Source organism: Prionailurus bengalensis, chromosome C1 (genome assembly GCF_016509475.1).
Source record: "Prionailurus bengalensis isolate Pbe53 chromosome C1, Fcat_Pben_1.1_paternal_pri, whole genome shotgun sequence".
Lineage (NCBI taxonomy): Eukaryota > Metazoa > Chordata > Mammalia > Carnivora > Felidae > Prionailurus > Prionailurus bengalensis.
In genome coordinates, this window is record NC_057345.1 from 53197992 (window position 1) to 53217201 (window position 19210).

At 36.9% G+C, this 19210-nt stretch overlaps 1 long non-coding RNA gene across 1 annotated transcript; it reads right to left on the reverse strand.

Annotated features, from left to right (window-relative positions):
* Positions 1 to 1129: 1129 nt before the first annotated feature.
* LOC122479594 lies at positions 1130 to 16341 on the reverse strand. The gene is made up of 3 exons (XR_006296371.1): positions 16200 to 16341; positions 4030 to 4039; positions 1130 to 1140 (listed from the first exon to the last, which is right to left on the reverse strand). It is a non-coding gene; the product is annotated as an uncharacterized LOC122479594 (long non-coding RNA).
* Between the last annotated feature and the right edge of the window lie 2869 nt (positions 16342 to 19210).

Sequence of the window (19210 nt, forward strand, 5' to 3'; positions counted from 1 at the left end):
CTTACTACAATCTACGTGCCAAGAACTGTGTCAGGCTTTGCATAGGGTGTGTATATCTAGAAAACCTGGTGCCTAAGCTCAAAGGAGCTGATGTTCTAGAAGAAAAAGCTGAAAAAGTTCTCAAACACCATTGCCTTGTGAATTCAGAAGGCAGAGTGGTGCTTTGTGTAAGAACTGGGTTAGAAAATGTCAGCTCCAGCCTTCTAAACCAGACTCTTCTATCACTCTGCCTGTATCACTTTAAAATCCCATCATATGAGTGATATTTAAATCACAACACCCTCCAACCTTGATTTGCCTTCAGATAATCAAATCACAGGCATGCTTGGGTGGCTCAGTCGGTTAAGTGTCCAATTTTGGCTCAGGTCATGATCTCACAGTTTGTAAGTTCAAACTCTCTGCTGCATTTCTCTCTCTCTCTCTCTCTCTCTCTCTCTCTCTCTCCCTTCCTCCCTCCCTCCCTCCCTCCCTCCCTCTTAGAATTCAAGTAATTCATGGGGCGCCTGGGTGGCGCAGTCGGTTAAGCGTCCGACTTCAGCCAGGTCACGATCTCGCGGTCCGTGAGTTCGAGCCCCGCGTCGGGCTCTGGGCTGATGGCTCAGAGCCTGGAGCCTGTTTCCGATTCTGTGTCTCCCTCTCTCTCTGCCCCTCCCCCATTCATGCTCTGTCTCTCTCTGTCCCAAAAATAAATAAACGTTGAAAAAAAAATTAAAAAAAAAAAAAAAGAATTCAAGTAATTCAAATAATAGTTTAAAAAGTCAGGTAATGCTGCAAGAATTTTTAAAACAGATGTCCGTCCTGCCAGACTCTACTCCTACTATCCCTCCGCATAAGCAAGGATTTCCAACTCCTTTTAGCCATTTCTTCTGGCATTTACCTCTGTATTTGTAAATTACATGTTAAGTGCTATTTCTTGATTTTTTTTTCCACTTTAAATATTGCCTGCCAACTTCCTGCCATGGAAGACTCTCAGATCTCTAATCCCCATGGAAAACACATTTCCTTTTTCTTCATCTTTTCAAAATAGTTACATCACCATTTGTGGCTAAATTATTACTCAATGTTTTCATTATTAAGACTATAAAATACTATTTTCAGCTAAGCCATAAAGATTCTCTTAATAAAAGTATTCAGACTTGTCTTAATTATCCCTAAATTTTCTGACAGAACTAAGTCTTCTCTCCATATTTTCAAACACAGGAGATAATCTCTTGGGTCATTTTTCTCATAGCAGGACATCTGTCTTGTATCTCTCTGTCCTCCTGCTCTTATCTACCCTGGATGCTCTCTTGGCATTGTCCTAATACTTCCTTTGACAATTTTTCTGCCAAATGTCAATATCAATAGTTTTTTTCCTGTCAGGTTGCTTACTTGTCTAGAGCAGGAGAATAGAGAACAGTTATTATTTATTACACATCTGATGTGTGTCAGGCGCTGAGGTTTGTGTCTCAAATAATTATTGTACTTGATGTTCCCATAAACTCCACTAGCAGATGAAGACATGGAAGCTCAGAGAGGTAAAGTTATTTGTCCATGGTCACACAGCTGGCAAATGTAAATAATAGATTTCAAATCCATGTCGGTCTGACTCCAATGCACATGCTCTATTGTTTCAGTACTGATTAGTCCTGGAAGACTGGAGTGGAATCACAGGAAAGTTAGTCTTTTCTGTCATGTCAAGAAATTAGATCATATTTTGTAAGGAAAAGGGAAGACCTGAAAGTCCCTTTTCTTTAGTCTTCCTTTTTTATCTTCTACCCTCCCCTGAGATTCCAAGTTCCATTGCACTTGTTGCTACCTCCTATCACCATGGCAAGGACTTTATATTCTTGACTCTGTCCTGGAGGATGATGACAGATCTTGACATTTTTCAGTGGGAATACCCACAAGACAACAAACCTCTCTCTTGTTAATACTGATTACCTTTTCTACTGTTACTTTTAGGCATGTTTTGCTAAAAATCTCTCTCCAAAAGACGTTTTCTCCCCTCTAAGGATGAAAATGTATTGGTATGAAGGTAATCAAGAATTCCTTTTGGCTACATATAAAACACAAACATTGACAAACAAATAGGCATTTGTTAAGAGCCTATATTATTTATTAATCAAGAAAATTAATTTATATCAAGACATTTCAATGACATGTCAAGGAGGCAGTTTGGGATTCAAGATTGGACTCCCTTAATGAGACCAGAGCTGCAGAGAAAGTCTGGTGAATATCTTTACTGAATTTATAGTTGAAGAAGAAAAATGAGTAGGAGGGGTGCCTGGGTAGCTCAGTCAATTAAGGATCTGACTTTGGGTCAGGTCGTGACCTCACAGGTCATAGGTTCGAGCCCCACATCGGGATCCGTGCTGACGGCTCAGAGCCTGGAGCCTGCTTCAGATTCTGTGTCTCCCTCTCTCTGCCCCTCCCTTGTTCACACTCTGTCTCTTTCTCAAAAATACATAAACATTTTAAAAAAGAAAAAAGAAAAGAAAAATTAGTAGGAGAGAAGGGGAGAGAAGATGTTCCTGGTTGTGTAGATTTTTCTATAAAAATATCTCTCATAGATAAAAATAAATGTCTTATCTCTGCATTTTTGAGATGTAAAAGGTGAATTTTCAATTAAATGTATAATTCACTTAGTTTTCAAAAATAATTAATACTCATATATGGTTAAAAACATTGATTTAAAGCAAACAGGAAAAATCTTCATGTACAGAAATATACATTTGACATAACAATAAATAGAAAAAGGAAACAATCAAATGCATTCATTGATCAAATGTTATGAAATGTATAAAAGCCTTTTATGAGGATCAGAAAAAATGCAGAGATGTTAACGATTGGGTTTTTAAAAAATTAATGCATTTTTAGCTACAAGTTAATATAAGCATTTGTAGAAAAAATACTTGCAACTTGAAATAATCTTTAAGGCAGTTACTAACAAAAATTGGTTTACAATTTTTCTTTGGCTCATAATAAAAAATGTCACTTCTGTTGTGCTCTCAATGCATGGAAATGTGTCCTATTTGTTTTCAAATGGAAATTGCCATAGAAAGTTGCATATTTTCTGAATTTATAGCATAAACGTATTTAAAATGTGATGAATTAAGAAAAAAATGTTATCTATATCTAAGTCTTTGCCACAGACCACCACTTCCAGAACCAATTTACTGAGGGCCTGTGGTAGCCCAGATCTCATAATAAAACACCTATCATGGATTAATGGATTTTTAACACTAAAATCAAGTGAAAAAAAGGAATTCCAGTGGTCATTCCAGAACTTTGTGAAGCTCTAAGCCGTGTTATAGGAAATTCCGGGAATTCTGAAAATGTGTCCAAGACTGGAAAGCAAAAGCAGATTTTTCATTTCTTTCAAGTATCCTTACTTATCTAGTAGCTATAAACTGCTCAACAGGACAGGCCCAGTAATCTCTCAATGTACTTTACTCAGAAAGCCTTCAATAAATGTTCCTTTGTTGACACATTGAAAATTATTAGTATACGTGTAGATGATTTCACAGATTGTAAGGGACATAGGAATCCATTTAATATTAAACTCGTTTTCATCTCTTATGAATTATTGATTAGCCTCAATCTGGATATATATTGGTTCATATTGGCAATCATTGTGAACATCTTTTTCTTTTCTTTTTTCAATGAATGTTATATGCATATCTACATGTCATTTTTATGTATAACTATTGTCAAACATTGTCTTGGAAAACAGGAAACTTTTATACAATTTATGAAAGGCAAAACTGTTACCAGCCCAGAAGCTAAATTCCAATGAAAATACTTCCAAATGTGTTTATTTACCATATACCTATTTTTCAATATTTATTTATTTATTTATTTATTTATTTATTTATGTTTATTTATTTTTCAGAGAGACACAGAGAGACAGAGTGCAAGCAGGGAGGGTCAGAGAGAGAAGGAGACACAGAATCCGAAGCAGGCTCCAGGCTCCGAGCTGTCAGCACAGAGCCCATTCCGGGGCTGAACTCACAAACCGCGAGATCACGACCTGAGCCGAAGTTGGACGCTCAACCGACTGAGTCCCACAGGCGCTCCTCTTATTTTTCACTATTTAGCTCATTTCCAATTTTTCACTCATTTAGGAGTATGCTGAGTACATTTTTATATAAATTACACCCCCTTTGGATTATGTCCTTATGAGAAATTCCTTAAAAGTGAGATTACAAATTGAAATTCAACTAACATTAATTGACCACCTACAAAGGCCAACTTGTGGTGCTTTTTCATACATTATGTTAAAAACTAAAATTATTGGGGCACCTGGGTGGCTCAGTCAGTTAAGCGTCTGACTTCAGCTCAGGTTATGCTCTCAGGGTTTATGAGTTTGAGCCCTGCATCGGGCTCTGTGCTGACAGCTGAGAGCTTGGAGCCTGCTTCAGATTCTGTGTCTCCCTCTCTCTCTGCCCCTACCCTGCTCATTTTCTCTCTCTCTCTCTCTCAAAAATAAGCAAACATTAAAAAAAATTTTTAACTAAAATTATTTATATATTGGTATATTTCTTTCTCATGACTTTTCTTACCAATATAGATTTATTGTCCATATAATTGGAGTCTTGCTCTTTAAAAATATAACGTAGATATCTGAAACATTTCTCCTATTAATAGAATCAGTGTGAGGAAGACTAACCTGAACTTCTTCACATATTTCAGAACTGAGAATAGCCAACTTAGTTTGTATAGCACAGTAGTACAGAACCTGAAATTTTGATTTGTGGGTCAGCTGGTTTATAGATTGCCTTGCAGCAGGGATATTTAAAGGATGACAACACGATTAAGAAAATAAAATAAATAAAAGAAGGAAATACATTCAAATGATTTTCACTTTTTATATTCAGCATTCTTTCTTTTCCCCCTTTGTATTTATATAGTTATCTTACGTATCTATTATAGAAAAATGAGAAAATACGAATATAAAAAAGGAAAAGAAAGTCACCTTTAATCATACTACCTAGAAACCATTAATACATGGATACATAACTTCCAGGGAGGTAAAACTTGAAGTACAGGAAAATCATGGATTCTCTGTACTTTATTTTGTTAGTTTCTGTACTTTTTAGCAGGTTTGAGTAGAGCCCCTGCTGGCACTGGTTCAGGAAACTATACAGATTTATCTGTCAGAGGATGTATAAAACATTCAATCTTATCATCAACCTGAGAATAACTCAACTTCCCCCACTTACCCCCCATCCGTATCCCCCCAAAAAAGGAAGGAATTCTGACCATCCAAGTCAATGCTTTGTCTTTTCTATCATCTCCCAATTCCGTCTTTTAATGAATTGTTTTCTCTTCAAGTCTGTTTTATGTTGATCAAGATGGGTCTGGGAAGAGAAACAAATGAAGAGAAGGTAAATGATAGCTGCCTCAGGGGAATTCTGGACCCCAGAATCTCACAAAGTCCACAATGCTGTTCACAAATATTTGGAGACTTCAAAACATCTTAATGAAAACAGCAATCTCAAATTAACAGTTGCTATAAGGTTGGCAAAATTACCTCTTGTTATCAGCAAATTTATATATAAAGAAAAATCATAATCTTCATCTTTCTGGAAACAGTTCCTGAATAGAAGTGAACCATCCAAAGCTATTGATATATCTTCCAAATTCTAAGATAGCAAGCAAATTAATAGCTAAAAATGTCTAATTCATATATTTTTAAAGCATGTACAGGTCTGCCTTCTAACTAGCACCAACAGTCCCCGACTAATGATGACTTATTATTTTTTTACTTTATGATGCTGTAAAGCCAATATACACTCAATAGAAACTATACTTTAAATTTTGAATTTTGATCTTTTCCTGGGCTAGTGATATGTGGCCTGATACTCTCTTGTGATGTTGGGTAATGGCACTGAGCCACAGCTCTCAATCAGCCACTTGACCAGGAGAATAAACAACTGATACACTTACAACCATTCTGTACCCAAATAACCATTCCATTTTTCACTTTCAGTACAGTATTCAATAAATTACATGAGATATTGAATACCTGATTATAAAATAGGCTTTGTGCTAGGGGCACCTGGGTGCCCCTCCTTGCTCACATCCTCCCTTTCTCAAAATAAATAAACATTTTTTAATTAAAAAAAGAATAAAATAGGCTTTGTGTTAGATGATTTTGCCCAGCTGTAGGCTGATGTAAGTTTCTGAGGATGTTTAAAGTATGCTGGGCTAAACTATAATGTTCAGTAGGTTAGTTGTATTAAATATATTTTCAACTTATAATGGGATTATGGAGACTTAACCACATCACAAATTAAAGAAGATCTGTAATAATATTTATTACATTAGAACCATTGAAAAATAAATAACATCAATGAAAATATATCCATTTGTAATACAAATAAGTTTTTTTAATTAATATGTAAATTTATCAAAAGTCTTTCTTTGCATCCCTGACATATTGTTCATGGAATTTGTTTGGTACTTAACTCACAATTAAAACATTATTTTTATAAAAAATGTAAACTTCATTAAAATTATTAACTTTAAAGACCCAAATTGTGGGAACACATGATACTTTTGTCTGTTCCCTCCTCCTCCCAATACATTATTTTTAGTTCTTTTATTGGTTGTCATTATAACTTTAAAAAATATTTAAAATCCTACTTCTCTTTCTATCAACAATTATCAGTATCCTGACTAAGTTCTGTAAATGAAAACCCTTTTCTTTATGTTTCTCCCCTGCCTCCCACTTTCCACCTTCTGTCAGTTACATTTTTACACTATAACATTGTTTTGTTTTGCAGCTACATCAGATCCATATCTTGTCTGAGCGATGACTCTAAATGTTAAAAACCCATATGTATAATTTTTATATTTAAACCTATGTAAATATTTGTTCTCACATTGGTTGAAGTGGTATGCTAGGATTATGTCTTTCTTTACATGGTCCCCATCTGACCCCCTGGCCACTTAGAAGAAAACATTCGTTATTAAAAATATTCAGTGAACTCTATTTTCTTACACCAGTATTTTATTTTATATTTCAACATTATTTTATTGCACACCTTTTGTTTTACCTGGAGTTTGCAATTACCATTATTTTCTCATTCATTAAAAAAAAAGTCCTTACAGATTCTGAAGTTGTCCTGCCCTCTCAATCATATCTTCTAAAGCAGGGAGCCCCCCTTTTCCCCCAAAGAACTTCCCCCCAAAAGACATCCTCTTTCAATGTGACCTAGCTTTTTCTACAGTTGCTGGCAACAGCCATCTTAGAACTTCCCTTCACCACACTGTAGGATGGGCCCTATGGGAGATCTGCCTGATCTGCCAGTTGCCTATCATCTTCATCATTTCCCTTTGGAAGAGAAGCCCAAGTTTTAACTGGACATTTTGTCACCTGATATAAAATTTCCTCATAGTTTCGTGTGACTATGCAGCAATTCCGGCCAATGAAATGGAACCAGAAGTGTAGTTTGGTACTCCTCACAAAGCTTTTTAAGGAAACTGACTCAACAGGCTTTTTCTCTCTGCATTTTCTTCTTCCTCCAGCCTGTAACTATGGCAGCTGGCATTCCACTATCCATCTTGTATCATTATGTGATCTTGAATAAGGAAACAAAATGCTAAGATGATAGAACAGAAAGATAAGTGCCTAGGTCTTAAATGATAACGTGTAGACATCATATTAGTACTACATTGCCTGTCTTTGAACATCTTTTATGTGGGAAAGCAATAAGTCTCTATCCCGTTTAAATCACCATTACTTTTTTTGTCTCTTACATACAGAAACCTAATTCTATCCGATATGGATTCACAGTTTCCAATATTCCACGTCTTCTTCCTTGCTTTTCTGAGTATAGTCTTAATACTTTCTTAATACTTAATATTTGCATAGTAGCATTACTTGTTTTATACCCATTTTCTGAATGCTGCTCTGTTTAGAGAATTACCTATTTTAAGAATCTTGTTAGGAGAAAAGAGACCACCTTACTTTATAAGATGAAAATGCCAGTCGATTTCAGCTAAGTCAAAATCCCATACCTGGAAGGGGAATAGAAAATGTGAAAAAGGCTCAATCCCACTGTTAGAAACCTTCCTCTAAAAGGGACACACATCACTTTTCTCATACATCCGTTGACAGAGACCAGTCATATGGTCTTGCATGGATAAAAGGGTGGCTGAGAAATGTAGTTCCTAACTAAAAAGCTTCTATGGAGAATGAGCATAAATTCTGATGGTCTGTTAACCATATCTGCCATAACTCATAACATTAAATATTTTTATATACTGTTAAGCATTTGTCTTTTCATTTTTCTTTTTTTGTGTGTATGTATATATGTCTGTTGTTGTTTTGGTCCCATCTTTTAATTGGGAATTCATGCATGTTTTCATCAACATCCATGAACTCTGTATATCTGTGGACACTGATCCTTTTTTTAGGTTCATTTATTTATTGAGAGAGAGAGAGAGCATGTTGGGGATGGGCAGAGTGGGGAGGAAAGAGAGAATCCCAAGCAGGCTATGGACTGTCAGCACAGAGCCCAATGTGGGGGGCTTGATCTCACGAACCGTGAGATCATGACCTAAGCTGGAATCAAGAGGCAGACACTCAACGGACTGAGCCACCCAGGTACCCCTATGGACACTGATCTTTTAGCTGTCATATTTTTGGAAACCATGTTCCCCAGTTTGTTACTGGTTTTCAAATTATATTTATGATTGCTTTTGATTTACATAAGCATCATATCAAATCTTTCAATTTATGGGTTTTTTTAAATTCTCTATTGTTTTTTAGTTGGGTATGTTCAACTTTTTCTCAGAGACTAAAAGGCTATACATTAAAATATTCCTGTGTTTGTTTAAAATAGTTAAATGTAGGGGGTGCTTGGGTGGCTCAGTCAATTGAATGTCTGGCTCTTGATTTCAACTCAGGTCATGATCCCAGGGTCATGGGATTGAAAGCCATGTCAGGCTCTGCACTGAGCATGAATCCTGCTCAAGATTCTCTCTTTCTCTCTCTCTTTCCTCCTACCGCTCTCCCCTACTCACACTCTCTCTTTCTCTCTAAAATAAATAATAATAATAAAATAGTTAAATGTAATATAACTAATTTATTTTGATAAACGGCATGAGGTAAGAATGTACTTTTTTCTTTTTCAGAGTAGCCAATTTCTGTAACACTCTTTACTTCCTTACTTTTCTTTTTGTATTAAGTTTTTATATATTCCAATTTCAGCTTCTGGGTTTTTTATCTATTTAATTAACTTTCTATCTTTTTTGTTAATTTAAGTATAGTTGATACACAATGTTATCAATGTACACAATGTTATTCAAATGTACAACATAGTGATTTAACAATTCACTACATTATACTATGTTTATCACAATTTTAACTATCATTTGTCACTGTTGAACATTCTTATAGCACGATTAACTATTTTCCCTATGCTGTATCTTTTATCCCTATAACATTCATTCCATAACTGGAGGTCTGTATCTCCCACTCCCCTTCACCCATTTTGCCAATCCCTTACCTCCTTCCCCTCTGGTAACCACCAATTTGTTCTATGTATCTATGAGTCTGCTTCTGCTTTTTTAAAAATATTTAAAAAAAATTTTTAAGTGTATTTATTTTTGAAGGAGAGAGAGAGAGAGAGAGAGAGAGAGACAGACCATGAGTGGGGGGAGGGGCAGAGAAAGAGGGAGACACAGACTCTGAAGCAGGTTTCAGGCTCTGAGTTGTTAGCACGGAGCCTGATGCCAGCTCAAACTCATGAGCCGTGAGATCATGACCTGAGCCGAAATTGGACGCTTAACTGACTGAGCCACCCAGGCACCCCTTTCTGCTTTTTGTTTGTTTGTTTATTCATTTGTTTTCTTTTTATATTCCACATGTAAGTGAAATCATATGGTATTTGTCTTTCTTTGTCTAACTTATTTCACTTAATATAATAAACTCCAGGTTCATCCATGTTGTGGCAAATGACAAGATCTCATCCTTTGTTATGGTCATGTAATATCCCATTGTGTGTGTGTGTGTGTGTGTGTGTGTGTGTGTGTGTACATACACCATATCTTTATCTCTTCATCTATCACTAGACACTTGGTTTGCTCCCATATCTTGGCTATCATAAATAATGCTGCAATAAACATAGGGATGCATCTACCTTCTCAATTTACTGTTTTTGTTTTCTTGTGATAAAACCCGGTAGTGGAATTACTGGATCATATGGTATTTGTATTTTTAAGTCTTTGAGGAACCTCCATACTATTTTCCACAGTGGCTGCACTAATTTGCATTCCTAGCAACAAAGCACCAGGGCTTCTTTTTCTCCACATCCTCATCAACATTTATTATTTCTTGTCGTTCTGATTCTAGCCATTCTGACAGGTGTGAAGTGACATCTCATTATGGTTTTGATTTGCATTTCCCTGATGATTAGTGATATTGAGTGTTTTTTCATGTGTCTATTGGCCACCATTAATGTCTCCTTTGGAAAAAACGTCTATTCAGATCCTCTGCCCAACTTTTAATCAGATTATTTAGGGGTTTTTTGTTTGAATTATGAACATTCTTTTTTTCCCCCATTTTATTTATTTATTTGAGAGAGAGAGAGGAAGAATCCCAAGCAGGTTCCATGCTCAGTGTGGAAGCCAATGCAGGGCTTGATCCCATGACCCTGGGAACATGACCTGAGCTGAAACCAAGAGTCAAACACTCAAATAGTGATAGTTTAACTTCTTTACCAATCCAGATGCCTTTTATTTTTTTTTCTTATCTGATTGCTGTGGTTAGGACTTCCTGTACTATGTTGGATAGAAGTGATAAGAGGACATCCTTGTCTTGTTCCTTATCTTAGAGGAAAAGCTCTGTTTTTTACCATTGAGTATGAGATTAGCTGTAGATATGTTCCCTCTCAGCCTACTTTGTTGAGAGTTTTTACCATGAACAGATGTTTGATTTTGTCAAATGTTTTTTCTGCATCTATGAGATGAACATATGATTTTTATCCTTTCTCTTGTTGATGTGATGTATCACATTGGTTGATTTGCAAATATTGAACTACCCTTGCATCCCAGGAATAAATCCTACTCAATCATGGTAAATAACTTTTAATGAATTGTTGGTTTGGGTTTGCTAATATTTTGTTGAGGGTTTTTGCATCTATGTTCATCAGAGTAGTTTTTTTGTAGTTTTCTCTTTTGTGGTGTCTTTTTCTGGTTCTGGTATCAGAGTAATGCTGGCCTAGAATATACTTGGAAGCTTAGCTTCCTCTTCTATTTTTTGGAATACTTTGAGGTAAACAGGTATTAACTCTTCCTTAAACCTTTGGTAGAATTTACCTGTGAAGCCATCTGATCCTGGACTTTTGTTTGCTGAGAGTTTTTTGATTACTGGTTCAACTTTGTTACTATTGATTGATTTTTTTCATATTTTTTATTTCTTTCTGATTCAGTTTTGGAAGATTGTATGTTTCCAGGAATTTATCCCATTTCTTCTGTGTTGCCCAATTTGTTGGTATATAATTTTTCATAGTACTCTCTTATAATCCTTTGTATTCCTGTGATGTCAGTTGTTACTTACGCTTTTTCATTTCTGGTTTTATTTATTTGTGTCCTCTCTCTTTTTTCTTGATCACTGTAGCTAAAGGTTTTTCAATTTTCTTTATTGTTTTGAAGAACCAGCTCTTGCTTTCATTGATCTTTTCTATTTTTTTGTCTCTACTTCACTTATTTCTGCTCTGACTTTTATTATTTCCTTCCTTATTTTAACCTTGGGGCTTTGTTTGTTCTTCTCCTAGTTCCTTTAGGTATAAGGCTATATTATTTGAGATTTTTCTTTTTCTTGAGGCTACAAATTTCCCTCTTAGAACTACTTTTGCTGTGTCCCAAAGATTTTGGGCCACTGTATTTTCATTTGTATTTGTCTTCATGTATTTCTTTCTTTCTTTCTTTCTTTCTTTTTTTAACATTTTTTTTTCAACGTTTATTTACTTTTGGGACAGAGAGAGACAGAGCATGAACGGGGGAGGGGCAGAGAGAGAGGGAGACACAGAATTGGAAACAGGCTCCAGGCTCCGAGCCATCAGCCCAGAGCCCGACGCGGGGCTCGAACTCACGGACCGCGAGATCGTGACCTGGCTGAAGTCGGACGCTTAACCGACTGCGCCACCCAGGCGCCCCTTCATGTATTTCTTTAATTGTCTCCATGTATTTTTTTTATTTCCTCTTTGATTTCTTCATGGACCCATTGTCTATTTAGTAGAATGTTGTTTAGCCTCTATGAATTTGTGTTTTTTCCATTTTTTTCCTTTTGATTGCTTTCTAGTTTCCTACTGTTGTGGTTGAAAAGGATGCCTGATAGGATTTTAATCTTCTTAAATTTATTAAGAAGAATTTATTTTGTGGTCTAACATGTAATCTATTCTGGAAAATATCCCATGTGACTTGAAAAGAATGTGTATTCTGCTCTTTCGGGATGGAATATTCTACATATACATGTTAAGTCCATCTGGTCTAATATGTTGTTCAAAGATACTGGTTCCTTATTGATTTGCTGCCTGGATGATTCATCCAGTGATATAAATGGGGTGTTAAAGTCCTCTACTATTATTGTATTACTGTTAATTTCTCCCTTTATGTCTGTTAATATTAGCTTTATTTATTTAGGTGCTGCAATGTTGGATGCATAGATATTTACAATTGTTATATCCTTTGTTGGATTGACGCCTTTATCATTATGTAATACCCTTCTTTCTCTCTTGTTACAGTCTTTACTTTAAAGTCTATTTTGTCTGACGTAAGTATTGATCCCCTAGCTTTTTTTTTTAACTTCCATTTGCATGGAATATCTTTTGTCATCCTTTCACTTCTAGTCTGTATGTGTCTTCAGATGTGAGGTGAGACTTTTTTTTTTTTTTCAACGTTTATTTTATTTTTGGGACAGAGAGAGACAGAGCATGAACGGGGGAGGGGCAGAGAGAGAGGGAGACACAGAATCAGAAACAGGCTCCAGGCTCTGAGCCATCAGCCCAGAGCCTGACGCGGGGCTCGAACTCACGGACCGTGAGATCGTGACCTGGCTGAAGTCGGACGCTTAACCGACTGCGCCACCCAGGCTCCCCGAGGTGAGACTTTTGTAGACAGCGTACAGATGGGTCTAGGTTTTTTTTTATACATTCTACCAAACTGTGTCTTTTAACTGGAACATTTAGAACATTTTCATTTGAGGAAATTGTTGACAAGTGTGTACTTATTGCCATTTTGTTAATTGTTTTCTTGTTTTTGCAATTCTTCTCTTCTTCTCTTTTTCTCTTGTGATTGATAACTTCTGTAGTGTTATGCTTGGCTTTCTTTCTCTTTATGTTTTGTGTATTTATTATAGGTTTTGGGTTTGTGGTTACCATGAGGTTCATATATAACATTCTAGGTATATAGCAGTCTATATTAAGTCGATGGTCACTTAAATTTGAACACATTTTTTTACCCCACCTCTGCCATAGTTCATCTATATGTCATCATATTTCACATCTTTTTATTCATAATTGTCTTAATTCAAATTATGCCCTTTCTTTTCCACCTAAAGAAGTACATTTAAAAGGTTGAGGGGGTGCCTGGGTGGCTCAGTTGTTAAGCGTCCGACTTTGGCTTAGGTCATGATCTCATGGTTCATGAGTTTGAGCCTTGCATCAGTCTCTGTGCTGACAGCTCAGAGCCTGGAGCCTGCTTCGGATTCTGTGTCTCTCCCCCCTCTCTGTTCCTCCCCCACTCACACTCTGTCTCTCTCTGTGTGTCAAAAATAAATAAACATTTAAAAAACAATAATAAAAAATTAAAAGATTTAGATTAGACTATGCATATTTTCAGGCCACAACACTGTGAAACTCGAAATTAACACAAGAGAAAAATTGAAAAACAAGAAATACTTGGAGATTAAAGAACATCCTACTAAAGAATTAATGGGTTAACCAAGAAGTTAAAGAGTAAATTAAAAGTACATGGATAAAATACCTAGGAATAAGTCTAACCAAAGAGGCGAAAAATCTATACACTGAAAACTATAGAAAGCTTGTGAAAGAAATTGAAGAAGACACCAAAAAAAAAGGAAGAATATTCCATGCCCCTGGATAGGAAGAACAAACATTGTTAAAATGTTGATACTACCCAAAGCAATCTACATATTCAGGGCTATCCCTATCAAAATAACACCAGCATTTTTCACAGAATTAGAAAAAACAATCCTAAAATTTGTATGGAACCACAAAAGACCCCAAATAGCCAAAGCAATCTTGAAAAAGAAGAACAAAGCAGGAGGCATCACAATCCCAGACTTCAAGCTATATTACAAAGCTGTAATCATCAAGACAATATGGTACTGGCACAAAAACAGACACTCAGATCAATGGAACAGAATAGAGAACCCAGAAATGGACCCACAAACATATGGCCAACTAATCTGTGACAAAGCATGAAAGAATATCCAATTGAATAAAGACAGTCTCTTCAGCAAATGGTGCTGGGAAAACTGGACAGCGACATGCAGAACAATGAACCTGGACCCTTTCTTACACCATACACAAAAATAAACTTGAAATGAATGAAAAACCTACACGTAAGACAGGAAGCCATCAAAATCCTCGAGGAGAAAGCAGGCAAAAACCTAGTTGACCTTGGCCGCAGCAACTTCTTAATCAACATGTCCCTGGAGGCAAAGCAAACAAAATAAAAAATGAACTATTGGGACCTCATCAAAATAAAAGTCTTCTGCACAGCAAAGGAAACAATCAGCAAAACTAAAAGGCATCCAATAGAATGGGAGAAGATATTTGCAGGTGACATATCAGATAAAGGGTTAGTATCCAAAATCTGTAAAGAACTTATCAAACTCAACACCCAAAAAACAAATAATCCAGTGAAGAAATGGGCAAAAGACATGAATAGACACTTCTCCAAAGAAGACATCCAGATGACCAACTGACGCATGAAAAAATGCTCAACATCATTCATCATCAGGGAAAAACAAATCAAAACCACAAAGAGATACCTCCTTACTACAGTCAGAATGGCTAAAATTAACAACCCAGTCAATGGCAGATGTTGGTGAGGATATAGAGAGAGTATCTCTTTTGCACTGCTAGGGTAATGCAAACTGGTGTAGCCACTATGGAGAACAGTATGGAGGTTCCTCAAAAAGTTAAAAATAGAACTACCCTGTGACCCAGGAATTGCACTACTAGGTATTTATCCAAGGATACAGGTGTGCTGTTTCAAAGGGACACATGCACCCCAATGTTTATAGCAGAACTATCGACAATAGCCAAAGTATGGAAAGAGCCCAAATGTCCATCAATGGATGAATGGATAAAGAAGATGTGGTATATATATACAATGGAGTATTCCTTGACAATCAAAAAGAATGAAATCTTGCCATTTGCAACTACGTGGATGGAACTGGAGGGTATTATGCTAAGTGAAATTAGTCAGTCAGAGAAAGACAAATATCATATGACTTCACTCATATGAGGAATTTAAGATACAAAACAGATGAACATAAGGGAAGGGAAGCAAAAAGAATATAAAAACATGGAGGGGGACAAAACATAAGAGACTCTTAAATATAGAGAACAGAGGGTTGCTGGAGGGGTTGTGGGAGTGGGGATGGGTTAAATGGGTAAGGGCATTAAAGAATCTGCTCCTGAAATCATTGTTGCACTATATGCTAACAGCTTGGATGTAAATTAAAAAGAAAAGAAAAGAAAAGAAAAGAAAAGAAAAGAAAAGAAAAGAAAAGAGAAAAAGAAGCCAATGAAAATGATAACACCACAGCCCCAAACCTCTGGGATGCAGCAAAGGTGGTCATAAGAGGGAAGCATAGGGGCGCCTGGGTGGCGCAGTCGGTTAGGCGTCCGACTTCAGCCAGGTCACCATCTCGCGGTCCGAGAGTTCGAGCCCCGCGTCGGGCTCTGGGCTGATGGCTCGGAGCCTGGAGCCTGTTTCCAATTCTGTGTCTCCCTCTCTCTCTGCCCCTCCCCCGTTCATGCTCTGTCTCTCTCTGTCCCAAAAATAAATAAACGTTGAAAAAAAAAATTAAAAAAAAAGAGGGAAGCATATAGCAATCCGGGCCTTCCTAAAAAAAGGAAGAAAGGTCTCAGATATACAACTTAACCTTACACCTTAAAGAGCTGGAAAAAAGAAGTACATTTAGATATCCCTAAAGATCACACTAAGACAACTCATAGAGGGGTCTTCAAAGACCTTGCAAGAAGCATTAACTATGGAATATCAGCTGAGTCAAGCTTGTGTGGGAGGCCATGACTTTCATAAAGGTGTTAGGGCAGTTTTAATAGATAAAGACCAGAGTCCAAAGTGGAAACCAACGGATCTAAAAGAAGTTACTGATGAAGATTTGAATGATCACTTTAAATCTCTAGGAAGTAACGATTTTAAGGTGACTAGATTTTTTTTCAACGTTATTTATTTTTGAGAGACAGAGTGTGAGTGGGGGAAGGGCAGAGAGAGAGGGAGACACGGAATCCAAAGCAGGCTCCAGGCTCTGAGCTGTCAGCACAGAGCCCAATGAGGGGCTCAAACTCACAAACTGCGAGATCATGACCTGAGCCGAAGTCGGACACTTAACCAACTGAGCCACCCAAGGGCCCCTAAGGTGACTAGATTTTTAAAGGATTATTTCGGAACCAGTGTTGGCAAACTATGGCACATGGGCCAAATCTGGCCTGCTGCCTGTTATTTATTTTTCCACAAGCTAAGAATGGTTTCTGAAGTTTTAAATGGTTAAGGGAAAGAATCAAAGACTAATATTTCATGATGTGTAAAAATTACATGGAATTCAAATAAAGCTTTGTTGGAGCGTAGCTATACTCACCTCTTTACATATTGTCTATGGCTACTTTGAGTAGTTGCAACAGAGACTGTAAGGCTTGCAAAGCCTAAAATATTTACTATATGATCCTTCGCAGAAAATGTGTGCCAACCCCTGCTTTATAATATGGGAACATTTGAAGTTCTTTAGAGATTATTGAGTTGAAATATCTTTTTTTTAATGTTTTTATTATTTTTGAGAGAGAGACAGACCATGAGTGGGGGAGGGGCAGAGAGAGAGAGAGAAAGAGAGAGAAACAGAATCCAGAGCAGGCTCCAGGGTGAACCAGACGTAGGGCTCAAACTCACAAACTGTGAGATCATGACCTAAGCCAAAGTCAGACACTTAACTGACTGAGCCACCCAGGCGCCCCATTGAAATATCTAACTGAAATGGAAACCTTATGTTTTGGTTTTGGGTAGTAGTTTGTACATTGATTAAATAAACCTATGTATTGATTTAAAAGCATAGAAGTACTTTTAGCATTTCTTATAAGGTCAGTTTAGTGGTGATGAACTTTTTGACTTTTGTTTGTCTGGGAAACTCTTTTTCTCTCCTTCAGTTCTGAATGATTACCTAGCCAGATAGAATATTCTTTCCTGTAAGTTTTTTTTTTTGTTGTTGTTGTTGTTGTTTACTTTCAGCTCTGGATATCTCATGGCCTGCAGTTTCTGGCCTTCTGGCCTGCAAAGTTTCTGCTGAAAAATCAGTTGATAAATTTATGGGTGTTTCCCTTGGACATAACATTTTGCTTCTCTCTTGCAGCAAGAGAGAGGTAGGAAGAAAAGATAAAGAAAAGATAACTTTTATCTTTATCTTTTATCTTTATTTTTAACTTTTGACATTTTAATTATTATGTGTTGTGGTGTGGATTTCCTCGGTTTTCATCTTGTTTGGAACTCTGCTTCCTAAACCTGGATGTCTGTTTACCTCCCCAGGTTAGGGACGTTTTTACCTACTATTTCTTCAAATAAATTCTCTGTACTCTTCTCCTTTGGGGACCTCTATAACAAATTTTTGTTTGCTTGATGTTGTCCAAGAATCTTTAACCTGTCCTCATTTTTTAAAAACTCTATTTTCTGGTTGATGTTCAGCTTGGGTGCTTTCTGTTACCCTGTCTTCTATGTCGCTGCTCCTTTCTTCTGCATCCACTAACCTGCTGTTGATTCTCTTTAGTATATATTTTTTATTTCAGTTATTGTATTCTTCAACTCTGGTTCCTTTTTAAATACTTTATATCTCTTTGTTGAAGTTTTCGTTGAGTTCTTCTATCCTTCTCTCCAGTCCATGGAGCATATTTTTGATCATTACTTTAAACTCTTTATCAAGGATAGTGTTTGTCTCAGTTTCATTTAGTTCCTTTTTTGGGGTTTTGTCTTGTTCTTTCATTTGGAGCATATTCTTCTGTCTTAACTTTCTACTTGTTTTTGAATTAATACTATCCTACTTTAATTATTTCATTATAAATATTAGTGGGTAATTTTCTACTAAATAGTTATCTTTTTCAATATCTGCCTAGTTATTTGTATGTCTTCCATTTTACAGACAATTTCTAGAATTATTTGGGTAAGTCATTAAAAAGTAAAATTAGGGGTCCCTGGGTGGCTCAGCCAGTTAAGCGTTCGATTTTGGCTCAGGTCAGGATCTCACGGCTCGTGGGTTTGAGACCCATATCAGGCTCTGTGCTGACAGCTCAGAGCCTGGAGCTGCTTCGTATTCCATGTCTCTCTCTCTCTCTCTCTCTCTCTCTCTCTCTCTCTCTCTCTGCCTCTCCCCTCCCCTGCTCATACTCTGTCTCTCTCAGAAATAAACATTAAAACGTTTTTATAAAAAAACAAAATTAAGATTTTGGCTAGAATTTTATAAAATTCAGGGCTCCTGTGTGTCAGTCAGTTAAATCTCTGACTTTAGCTCAGGTCATGATCTCACAGCTCATGAATTCGAGCCCCACATTAGACTCTGTGCTGACAGCTCAGAGCCTGGAGCCTGCTTCGGATTCTGTGTCTCCTTCTCTCTGCCCCTCTCCCACTCGCTCTCTCTCTCTCTCTCTCTCTCAAAAATGAACATTAAAAAAATTAAATAAAAATAATTTTATAAAATCCACACAATCATTTGGGGAAAAAAAAAGTGACAGCTTTAACACAGAGATTTCTTACCTGCATGGATAGACTAACTAAATAAGTAAGATTTTCCCAAACCTGAAATGTTTGACAGGATCTCCCCTCCACATTCTGTATTAAGCACTTACTTCAAAACTTTACTCTTGGGGCGCCTGGGTGGCGCAGTCGGTTAAGCGTCCGACTTCAGCCAGGTCACGATCTCGCGGTCCGTGAGTTCGAGCCCCGCGTCAGGCTCTGGGCTGAT